The sequence below is a fragment of the Pseudoliparis swirei genome, chromosome 2, assembly GCF_029220125.1.
Source record: "Pseudoliparis swirei isolate HS2019 ecotype Mariana Trench chromosome 2, NWPU_hadal_v1, whole genome shotgun sequence".
In the NCBI taxonomy this organism is placed as follows: domain Eukaryota; kingdom Metazoa; phylum Chordata; class Actinopteri; order Perciformes; family Liparidae; genus Pseudoliparis; species Pseudoliparis swirei.
Genome location: NC_079389.1, coordinates 7,150,203 through 7,161,992, shown reverse-complemented (window position 1 = coordinate 7,161,992; position 11,790 = coordinate 7,150,203). Strand labels below are relative to the sequence as shown.

The following is an 11,790-nucleotide window of genomic DNA, read 5'->3' as shown; positions in this document are numbered from 1 at the left end:
TTTTCCTTTTGAAGTCAATCACAGCAACGCATTCCGGTTTGCAGGGCTCTCAAGTTTTGAAGACAGGCAGAACGAAATTTTCGGATATCAGTCAGTCGCGCGCAATTCCAGGATGCTTTATTTTCATTGGTTGCTGGATTAAATCTTACCCAGATACAACAGATACGGTTTTTTTTTCTGATTGGCTATTGTTGTAGCCCATTTCTGTTTTTTGATTGGCTGATAAGTGGCTCCTCACAGCAGAACTCCAGGGGAGCGCTTGATTCCTCCACGGTGAGGGCAGCGCGGTCAGCTCATGTTTGCGCGCTGCGGCACATTAAATAGCCGAGAGTTTTTTTCAGCGTGAGAAATACGATGTGTGGCGGGAGTGCGTGACTTAAGACCGAAATGCGTGAGTCTCACGCTCAATGCGTGGCACTTGAGACCCCTGGGTTTGGTTCCACATGAGCGGACAGCGTGTCGCATTCAGGAGGATCTGTTGGAAGGAAATGGAAAATAAAATGATTGAGTTCATGTTCTGTCATGTAAAATCAATTGTAGTGTTTTCGTTTATGTAGAGTGTACCGCCGGCCACTAGAGGGCAGCGTCTGATTACCTGACCGGATATGCCACGCTGCCTTCCGTTAATGTCAGCGCCCATGTTAGTCTCGTCATTCATCCATTCCACCTCGAGGCGAGATGTTCATCCACTCATTCATGTGAGAACTGTTTACGTTATTAGTTAATGTGCATATACCGTATATCGTTATTTATATATGTGTATTACGTTATTTATTACATGCATAATTGTAATACTTTGTCAGCTGATCTTGCTGCACTGTCTGTTTCAGGGTGTCTTCATCTCTGTCATTAAACCCTTAAACTGACATTGAGGAGTGTGTTTCTTCATGAAGACACCATGGTCGTTGTTGGATGCCCTGCCCCCGGCTGCGAGTTTGAATCCGGAGACTTGTCTGAAGCACTTGTCGCTGCTCTATTGACAATTCATGGATTTAGCCACCAGCACGCAGCGCCTGTCATGGCCGCGCCGCCCAGGCCCCAACCCTCGAGGCCCGAGACTCGATCGGCCCAAAGTTGATGTGGGCGTGTCAATAGAGGAATGGAACGTGTTCATCCGCCGTTGGAACGTATTCGCGCGGTTCAGGCATAGGGATGCCCAGGCCCCTTCCAGCTGTTTCAGTGCGCTGGGCCTTTACTTGGAGACAGCCTGTTGAAAGCCGTCCCCGATGCCGCCTCCGGACCCCTGCCAGACCTAATCACCGTCATGCGAGCCCTAGCTGTCATCCCTGTCGCTACATGTGTCCTGCGCACCGAGCTACTTCAGCTACGCCAGGAACGCGACGAGACATTCCGCGCATTCGCTGCCAGAGTGCGGGGTAAAGCAGAGACATGCGCATATAATGCGGTATGCGGGTGTGGTAGGGACGTGGACTATACCGACCACATTATCCGTGATGTTCTGCTAAATGGCATCTATGACCCGGACATACGCCGCGAGACGCTTGGGACACCTGACATCCTGGTCAAACCAGTTAACGACGTTATTGCACTCGTCGAGAACAAAGAGATGGCCCGTAACGCTCTCCCGTCGTCCTCTCTGTCAGCCATGTCGTCATTCCAGCGCCTGAAGACGACTCCACGGACGAGCCCCGCCCCGGGCCCTGCGGATAGGGCTAAACGAGCCTCGTGCCCAGAATGTAAGAGCGTCTTTAACGTCTTCACGGAGGGGCCTCGCGGGTGGAATCCTAAGCCTCACCAGGTGTGCATCGGCTGCTACAGGGCCCGCCGACGACAGAGGCGCCAGCAGCCGTCACCTGACGGTCAACAGGCCGCCATGGAGTCGGAGCTGATCTCCCAGGTCTCATCGGTGCAAGCTGGAGCTCGCCCTGGCCTACGTCGCGGGAGCCATCGCCGACGCCGCGCCCCTACGTCGCATGGATGTGTCAACAGGCCTGCACTTATCAGACTCGAGCACCACATCTTCTCCAAGGGCGAATGGAGACGAGCCAGGCTGAGAGACCACCCCCGAGCATTAATTACCATCTCGGTGGACATGCCAGCCGGGCTGAGGGATGGCACCGGCAACCGGGGCTCGGCCGATGGAGCTCGGATATCCGCCGTCGCAGACACTGGCGCGCAGTCGGACCTCTGGTCTCTGGAGGAGTTCCTGGCCTGCGGTTTCGAGCGGGACGACCTGCGACCCGTCAGCCTCAGCCTGTCGGCCGCCAACCGCTCCCCTATAGCCATCGAGGGAGCGTTCTTCGCTAGGCTCTCGACGACCTGCAGCGGGGGGCGTGTTACATCCTGCCGTTCCATGGTATATGTGAGCAGCTCAGTCCAGGCCATGTACCTCTCCTACGTCGTTGCTCAACCTCGGCCTCTTGCCCGTGAACTTCCCGTCGGACGACGTCGCAGGGGGGCCCAAGGACAGGCGTAGCCCTGACACGGCAGACCAGCCTTTGTCCGTCAATGCGACGAGGTCAACCAACGGCGGCTGCGTAGGGCCAGGTGGCCCCCAGGACGCCCAGTGCTCATGTCCTCAGCGCACGGCCCCCCCGGCGCGCCCCGCAGCACTGCCGTTCCCTTGTACGCCGGAGAACAACAACCGGATGAAAGGTTGGCTACTCGGGAGATATGCCTCGTCGACGTTCAACACGTGCCCCCATCGGGCATTACCAAGCATGGAGGGACCGCCCATCGAGATGCACGTGGACCCCGCAGCCACGCCTAAGGCATGCCACACCGCGGCCACCGTGCCTCTACACTGGCAGCGGAGGGTCCACGATGACCTCCTGCGGGACGAAGCCCTTGGAGTCATTGAACGCGTGCCATATGGCGAGCCAGTTACGTGGTGCCATCGTATGGTAGTCACTCGGAAGCACGACGGTTCCCCCCGCAGGACCGTGGACCTCTCCCCCCTCAACAAGTTCTGCCAACGTGAGACCTTCGCCACTGAGTCCCCGTTCCACCTCGCACGCCGTGTCCCGAAGGGCACCTGGAAGACCGTCACGGACGCCTGGAACGGCTACCACAGTGTTCCCCTGCGGGAGTCGGATCGCCACCTCACTACCTTCATCACACCCTTCGCCGGTGGCGCTACACCAGGGCACCACAAGGTTTCCTGTCATCAGGGGATGGCTACAACCGTCGGTTTGACGCCATCCTCTCGGACTTTGAACGCAAGGAACGTTGTGTGGATGACACCATCCACTATGACACCGACCTGGAGCAACACTGGTGGAGGACCATCGACTTCCTGACGCGTATCGGCCGGTCGGGCATCGTGTTGAACCCGGACAAGCTTCAGTTCGCAGAAAGGTGCGTCGATTTCGCTGGATTCAGGGTGTCGGAATCTACCATCGAACCGCTCCCAAAATACTTGGACGCTATCCGGGACTTCCCCACCCCAGGCTCCACAACGGACATCAGGAGCTGGTTCGGCCTTGTCAACCAGGTGGCTAACTACGCCCAGTTGCGTGACACGATGGCTCCATTTAAGCCGTTCCTCAGCCCACGCTGTGTGTTCCTATGGTCCCCCGTTCTGGAGGAGGCTTTCCAGGCATCCAAGCAAGCCATAATGGAGGCCATCCGTGAGGGCGTGGAGATCTACGACATGCAGAAGCGTACCTGCCTCCGCCCTGACTGGTCCATGCGTGGCATTGGCTACTTCCTGCTCCAGCAACATTGCCACTGTGCCTCGGGCATTCCGGACTGTTGTCCAGGAGGATGGAGGATCACCCTCGCTGGGTCGCGTTTCCTATCCCCTGCGGAGCAGCGCTATGCGGCCGTGGAAGGAGAGGCCCTAGCCGTGGCCTGGGGTCTGGAACAGATGCGGTACTTTACCCAGGGGTCCGACAACCTCGTCGTGGTCACCGACCATAAGCCGTTAGTGAAAATCTTTGGCGACCGTACCCTGGATGAAATATCGAACTCGCGTCTGTTTAGACTCAAGCAGCGCACCCTCCCATGGCGCTTCGACATCGTGCACCTGCCTGGCAAGAGCAACTATGCCGCTGATGCTACGTCAAGGCATCCTTCCCCCTCGGGCTCGGCGAACAGCCTCTCATTGGGGCTGCAGAGCTGGCCTGACGCCGTGGAGTCAGCCCTCATGGCCTCCATCCGCGACGACGCACAGGAGCTCGGAGCCGTCTCTTGGCCCCTCCTCGCACGGGAGACAGCGGCTGACGAATGCCTCAGCCACCTCCTCCAACTCATCGAGCAGGAGGGTGGGATTGACGTTAACGACCCTGCTCTGGCGAGTCTGTCATCGGTCTGTGAGTCCGTCTACGCGCAGGACGGCGTCCTGCTCTACCGGGACCGCGTCGTGGTTCCCCCATCCCTCCGTGACAGAGTCCTTCGGCATCTCCATGCAGCTCATCAGGGGACCTCTGCGATGGGGCAGCATGCCCGAGCTATAGTTTACTGGCCCGGGATGTCCGGGGACATTCAAGCCACCAGGGACGGGTGTGCAGACTGCAACCGCAATGCTCCGTCACAGGCGGCTACACCCCCCCTGCCCTCCTCACCCCCGTCCACGCCATTCGAGGCGGTGTTTGCTGACTTCTTCGACTATGGGGCCGCCACTACCTAGTTGTCGGGGATCGGCTCTCGGGCTGGGTAGAGGTCCTGAGCTCTACGGCGGGTACTGCCCTGGCGGGCTCAGCTGGCCTGGTCCAACACCTCCGTTCGTTCTTCGCCACCTTCGGCGTACCGGAGGAGCTCTCGAGCGACGGTGGTCCGGAATTCAAGGCGAGCCACACTGAGGACTTCCTCCGATTATGGCACGTCAGACACCGTGTGTCTTCTGTTAGCTTTCCGCAGTCTAACGGGAGGGCAGAAGTGGCGGTTAAGACTGCGAAGCGCCTCCTGATGTCCAACACCGGCCCGTCGGGCAGCCTTGATCAGGACCGCTTCCTGCGTGCTATGCTGCAGCTGCGCAACACGCCTGACCCCGACTGCAACCTCTCGCCAGCGCAGATCATCCCCTTCGTGGCTCGCTCTCCTTCGTGAACCGCCTCGAGAAGTTCTCGAACCCGCATATCCGCCTGCTATGGCGCGAGGCATGGGCGGCTAAGGAGGACGCCCTTCGGACCCGTATGTCCCGTACCACCGAGTCTCTGGGGACTCACTCAAGACCGCTCCGGCCATTGGCACTCGGCGAAAGAGTATTCCTCCAGAACCAGCAAGGCCCGAGCCCCCACAAATGGGACAGGTCAGGGATTGTGGTGGAGTCACTGAGCCACGACCAGTATCGGGTCAGGGTTGACGGTTCGGGACGTTTGACACTGCGCAACCGCCGGTTCCTCCGTGCCTACACGCCGGCCACACCCCACGCCCATCAGCAGTCGGCCGCGCCGCCGCCGCCCACTGCCCAGGAACATCGGCCCCCACCCATCCACCCGGGCTGGGCTGCGCCCCAGGGGGTTGCTCAGCCGCCGGCCGACGGGCCCCGCGACTGGGCTGTGGGCGTTTCCCCACCGGCGCCTGTTGATGAGGCGACCGCTGACCTCACCGTTCCTGCGGGTGCCGTCCTGGGCGCACCGCTCCCGGTGCCGCAGTCGCCACCGACGCTGCCCCAGCCTACTCGGCCGGGCCGCGCGAGGAGGCCGCCTTCACGTTACGAGCCCGAGTCCGGCAGCTGGATACGGGATTTAGACCGTTAATCTATTCCGGCCTATAGCTTTCCGGTCTGGGGGGGATGTAGAGTGTACCGCCGGCCACTAGAGGGCAGCGTCTGATTACCTGACCGGATATGCCACGCTGCCTTCCGTTAATGTCAGCGCCCATGTTAGTCTCGTCATTCATCCATTCCACCTCGAGGCGAGATGTTCATCCACTCATTCATGTGAGAACTGTTTACGTTATTAGTTAATGTGCATATACCGTATATCGTTATTTATATATGTGTATTACGTTATTTATTACATGCATAATTGTAATACTTTGTCAGCTGATCTTGCTGCACTGTCTGTTTCAGGGTGTCTTCATCTCTGTCATTAAACCCTTAAACTGACATTGAGGAGTGTGTTTCTTCAGTTTACTTAGAATAAACATTATGTTTCCACATGGAGACTGGGTCCTCTTCTTGTAGCCAGGTATGTAGCGTGTAGCGCGCCGTGTGTAGCGTATCGTGTGTAGCGTGCAGCTTGTCGCGTGTCGTGTGTAGCGTGGAGCTTGTAGCGTGTCGTGTGTAGTGTGTCGTGTGTAGCGTTTAGTGTGTAGTGTGTTGTTTGTAGCGTGTAGTGTTTTGGGTTCGGTGAGGATGAAACCTGTCGGAGGCATCAGCTTAAGCCTCCTCAGAAAAAGCTCTATCACATGACGCGGATTACTCGCCCGTTCCCTCCAGATTTAATGGTGTAGCCACCCTCAACTTGTAGTAGTTGGCAGGTGAGTTGGTGGTATGAAAGACTCTCCACCGGCCAAATAAAATGTCCAAAATAAAGAAGGAGTCCAGCGTGAACCTTTTTCACAGCAGATATTTTGTAGGAACATCACCGGTGTGAATAATAACATATTTATTCTGCTCTTCAATGTTTAGCGGGTATGTCGGTGTAACTTGAGTCGGTACTGTCTCTCCAGAAAAGGCTGACGGTTCAACTTGTCAGAGGCAGATGGTGTTTGGCGTCGTGACCCCTATTGACCTCCTCGGCCACATCGCCACACAGGAGGAAGGATCGCCAGTGGTCTGAACGCCTGCTGTCAGACGCAGCGTCTCCGTGACCACTTCCTGTTGAAGAAGAGCACACAAGGCTGTGCTTACCCAGAGGCAGCGCATGAGCACCTGCAGCTCCAAACACGTTGCTTTATAAGGGTTTCTGTGGCTATATCTGGTTCCAAGAAAACAAGTAATATTAATTATTATTCAAAGCAAATATTTTTTATTTTTATAAATGGAATTTGATAGAAGAGTAACCTTTATAAAAACAAACAAACTGGTCTCTTGTTTGTGGACTCGTTTGGTTATTATCCCGTGTAGTGTCTCCATCGACCAGAGGGGGGCAGCACTGACACACTGCAGCCATTATGGTGTCGACAGATCTCTACTTAAACACACTACTGAATATTCAATTCCTCATGAGGATTTTCTCGACTCTCTCCTCTCCCCTCTGCTCTTCCCCTCTCTCCTCCCTGGCTCTCTCCCTCTGTCTCTTCTCGTCTCTCTCTATCTGTGAGAGACTCTCTCACTTCATTGACTTAAAAACCCATGACAACTAAAACTGGTGACGGGATGCATGGCGCAGGTTCGGGCTGCCTCCCCTGCTGGCCGGCCTGGCCTTGCTGGGACTGGCTGCTGGGAATGATGGGTGGAATGGCTGGAAGTTGTGGATGGCGTGCTGGTGGGCGGGACGCACCTTGTTATCTATAACAACTTTGATTGGAGGATTGATGTTGGTGATTTGGCGCTGCCCTTCTTTCGTTATGATGATTTCGCCCTGGCTGAGCCGAAAATTAAGAAGCGGTGACAGCAAAAAAGCCCCGACAGGCAGCCCGGTTGATGCTTGTTGGCAGAGTTGTTTCACTCAGACTTTGGCAATGGAGACAGAAGCAGACAACATCAAAAAAAGCAATTGGGCTCTTGCATTGGAAATGATCGGACGAAAAGAATGATGGCGGCTGGTGATAAATTGAAGGAATAGTGAAAACTGAAAGATGGCTATCTTGCAGCTAAACAAACCCAATAATCCCACTCTCAATCCCTCCCTCTATCGCGGGCCCAAGGCCCTCTCCCTGCCATTTGACTTCCGATCATCAGCGACTCTTCCCCACTCCACAGACACCTTCCTCCCTATCCCCCATGCCCACATCCCCCTCAAGGCCATTTCCCCCCCATCTTGATGCATCAATCACATGGATCTTGCGACTGTCTTGGGGACTGAGAACTGGGGGGGAACACACAATTCACACACACACTTAACCCACTCAAATCGAACCCTGCAAACCACTCCCCCCATCCCCGCCTTTGGCCTGCTTTGCCCACAGGATGGGTGACAGGACGTACGGCGTGGCGCCGACGGGGCGGCGTTCGCTTCTGGGTGTGTCGGTGTTGGTTACTGGGGCTATCGCTGACGGGCTGGATTACCCCCTCCCCTCCCCCCCTCCCCTTCCTACTCATGTCTGTATGTATGTGCATATGTTGTTTTGTTTTGTGTTTTTCTGCTGCTACCCCCTCAGGGGAGGGCCCTCTAGGGCCTTTTTTCTTTTTTCCTCCTTTCCTTCATCTATGCTGTCATCTTTCATCTTTTTCCTTTCCCTCTTTGGCGCATGCATTTGGGAGTGCGGTGTATTGGTGATGATTCTTGCTTCAAAAAAAAAAAGTCGTTGTTTGTGTTTTTAATATGAACATTCTTTGGCAATAAACATGTTTCTGATTCTGATTCTGATTCTGAACATTGAGTTCAGTGGATATTATAAATGTTGTGTGTTGCATGTGTTTATTTTATATGTATGAAAATAAAAAAGTAAGTATTAGCATCTGTGATTGTCGAGTTTGACATCTTCTGTCCTTGCACCCTCATCTTGCATGAGGAATAATTCCCCAAATGTATTTTTCTTTAAATGAAACATCTCTTTCTCCTTGTGTGACATTTATTCGCTCTGTTGAGGAGCTCATCGCTGCATTATGTTCTTTCACGTCCTGAAATGCTCTTTCACAGGGACTTTTCTTTACTTTTTTCATTCTCAGAAATCTGTATTCATTGCCTCGTCATTCCTGCTGAGGAAAAAATAGGATTTCAAATGACTTCCCAGATCCAGTGTCACTGAATATTGATTTGACATTGGGTGACACGCAATGTGCTGAACTAGAAACTGTCACCATCAACTTCATTATTGAACAGGGCTCGACAGGGAAAAACGAGTTGTATATAATCAATATAATGGAAACACATCATACTGTCCTTCACTGCCGTATCCACGTGGTCATGTGACCTGTCAGATGCCAACGTGTCAAATACAAAATAAAAAACTTAAATCTTTCCAGGAAACTCAGTCAGGCTTTTGCAACACAACCACGTAGTTAAGTTTAGTAATAGATTGTCGTTTGGGCTAAAACAACCACAGAAGTGCCGCTCCACAGTACATACGACCGATTCCTGACTGCAATATTTAAATAGTGGAGAAATGCCTTAAAATCCTTTTCTTAAAGCAGCTGTAATAAATATTTTAAGTGACCAATGCAACATGACTAGTTAAAGGCAAATGTTAATTACATTTCTCAATATACAGTGTACAACATTCAGAGCATAACTATAGACACTGAAAGACACTTTGAACCTCCAAATAGTTGAGGTCAGATATTAATGACCTTTAGACGCTTTTCAAATCACACAATCATTTGATCCATTGTTAATGTTGAAATATTGATTTTAGCCAAGTTAAAGTAGCAGGACCACAATGGATAAATACTCTCATAAGTATCCGGAGTGAAATGAGTTCCTCAGTCGGCTCGTGCCATTTCCCACCTGTTACCTGATCACACCTGCGCCTCCAAATACATACCTCTCATAAACAATCTGTTGTGAACTTTTACTCACAGCGGTCCAGCCTTGATTCTTGCTTCTTCTTTTTTCTTTCTTTTACCCTGCCTCCCTACTCTATTTTTTAAATTAGTTTGCTATTCTCTGATTTATTGCCTGTCAATCTTATTTGAAACTTGAAGCCTTGGCCTTCTTGTATTTGTTGACCTCTTTTATTGCCCTTCAGACCACATAAAAGCAGAGAGACGCCGGTCGAGGGCTTTACCTCATCACATTCTTGCAGATTAACCTGGCGTAACAATAACTCCATCTGAGGCCTGGAGGGAAACATTCATCAAACACAGTTTCTAAACCAGAGGGCAGCTGTGTCTCTTCTCGTGATTTGTGATGTCAGGATGATTCTGAACTTGTGCCTTTTACTATTTAAAGTCATGGCACTGTCTCATGTAAGCCAGTCGTTTCATCAGATAAGCAATATGAGCTAAACATAAACCACAATTTTGTCTTGGCACAATGTTTAGTATTGATGTGGTCACAACTCAGCTGATGTCACTTTTAACACAAGGTGAAATCATTCTCCAACTGGACAAAGGTATTTGTATTCAAGAACTTTATCACAATTATATCCTCACTGATGTTGACACAAACTGTCTAACACAAGCATATCTCAAGGCACAGCACACTTATAGCTCACATATATAATGTGTTTATGGACATCTATATATATATACAGTGTATATATATACAGTATATATATATATATACAGTATATATACACATATACATATTTATATATATACATATAAACACATATATATACATATATATATATATAAACACATATACATACATATATATACATATATATATATACACATATACATACATATATATATATATATATTTACATATATATTCATTTATATATACATATATTTATATATATACACATTTATATATATATATATATATATATATATATATATATCTATATATACATATATATATATATATATATATATATACATTTATATATACATATATATACACATTTATATATATATATGCATATTTACATATATATATACATATATATGTATAATCACTTAATCTCTATTTGTAATTCATCCATCAGCTCTCGGGTTATCGTAACTCTCTCTTGTTCTGCCCTCTTCAAATATTCAGCACACAGTGTGTTTCTCTAAAGTTCTTGAATGTTTTTCCTTTTTTCTTTCTTTTCTGCAATGCCCTGCTGAGTTTCTACCTTCTTCAATAAGCTACCACTTACGATCAGGTCAGTTCAGACGGCTGAGATCGGACTGCTTCATGACGCCATGAGAACATTCGAATCATTTCCATAATTAACAGGCCGTTTGTGGCGCTGCAATTGCTGCCAGTGTAACTGGCAATTAAAAACAACGGGTGCATTTGGGAGTGTGACGCATGTCCAGTTCTTTCTCAGCCTTTAAATGCTGTTGCCTATTCCACAGGCCTCTCTTTCTTCAGAAAACAACACATTCAGTTTCCACATAACCTTAAAATGTCTCCAGGGCCTTTATCTCTTTCTTTTGCATTTTCCACCCAGGCATTTTTTAAACTCCTCCCTCTCCTCAGTCCACATATTCTGAGAAACCACTCAGCCTGACCCTTAATGCCTGCTGACCACTTCACAAGCACATGCAGCCTCTGTTCAAACACCGGCTACATGCAAGAGCACACAACCCTGTTTGAACCACACACTGTGACATAAAACACAATGTACACACGTCCTCTCTTCCTCTTGTTCCCCCCAAGGCTTTGTTTTGAGAATATACTTTATTGAAGTATATAAACGTTTCAGCCGTGTTAGTGACCCAGATCTATGGCAATGTCCAGACTTGAATATCTCAACAACTATTGAAAGACATTTTTTCCAGACATTCGTGGTCCGACTTTCCACTGAGGCACCAACGGGCTGACAATTCTGTGCCATCAACAGATGTTTTGTTACACAGAACCATCCAGAAGCTGTCACTGTAAACTGTTTGAATGAATCTGTTCAGAAGCTCAGTCGGGAGAAGACCAGAACCATCTTTTCCATTAAAAAAAAGCCCTCAGAGCCTTTCTATGCTCTTCTTCACATGAAGAAACGTTCTCCAGTTGTAGTTTCACTGATGCTATTGCAACAGCTACGCTCACCTCTCCTGGAGCCGCCATTGTTGTTTGTCGTCTGACGAACGCAGGACTCGAAGACTGACGAGATGGATCTTCGTGTGACATGTGATCTCACGATTCTCCTGTCATTTAGGGTCCATTGGACCTGGCTGGGTCTGAT

General features: G+C 50.4%; 2 long non-coding RNA genes across 2 annotated transcripts; one reads left to right on the top strand and one right to left on the bottom strand.

Annotated features, from left to right (window-relative positions):
- Nucleotides 1-635: 635 nt before the first annotated feature.
- On the top strand, nt 636-866 carry LOC130205772 (uncharacterized). The gene is made up of 2 exons (XR_008833974.1): nt 636-698; nt 831-866. It is a non-coding gene; the product is annotated as an uncharacterized LOC130205772 (long non-coding RNA).
- A 5,634-nt stretch (nt 867-6,500) lies between these two features.
- On the bottom strand, nt 6,501-11,790 carry LOC130203965 (uncharacterized). The gene is made up of 2 exons (XR_008833549.1): nt 11,655-11,790; nt 6,501-6,727 (listed from the first exon to the last, which is right to left on the bottom strand). It is a non-coding gene; the product is annotated as an uncharacterized LOC130203965 (long non-coding RNA).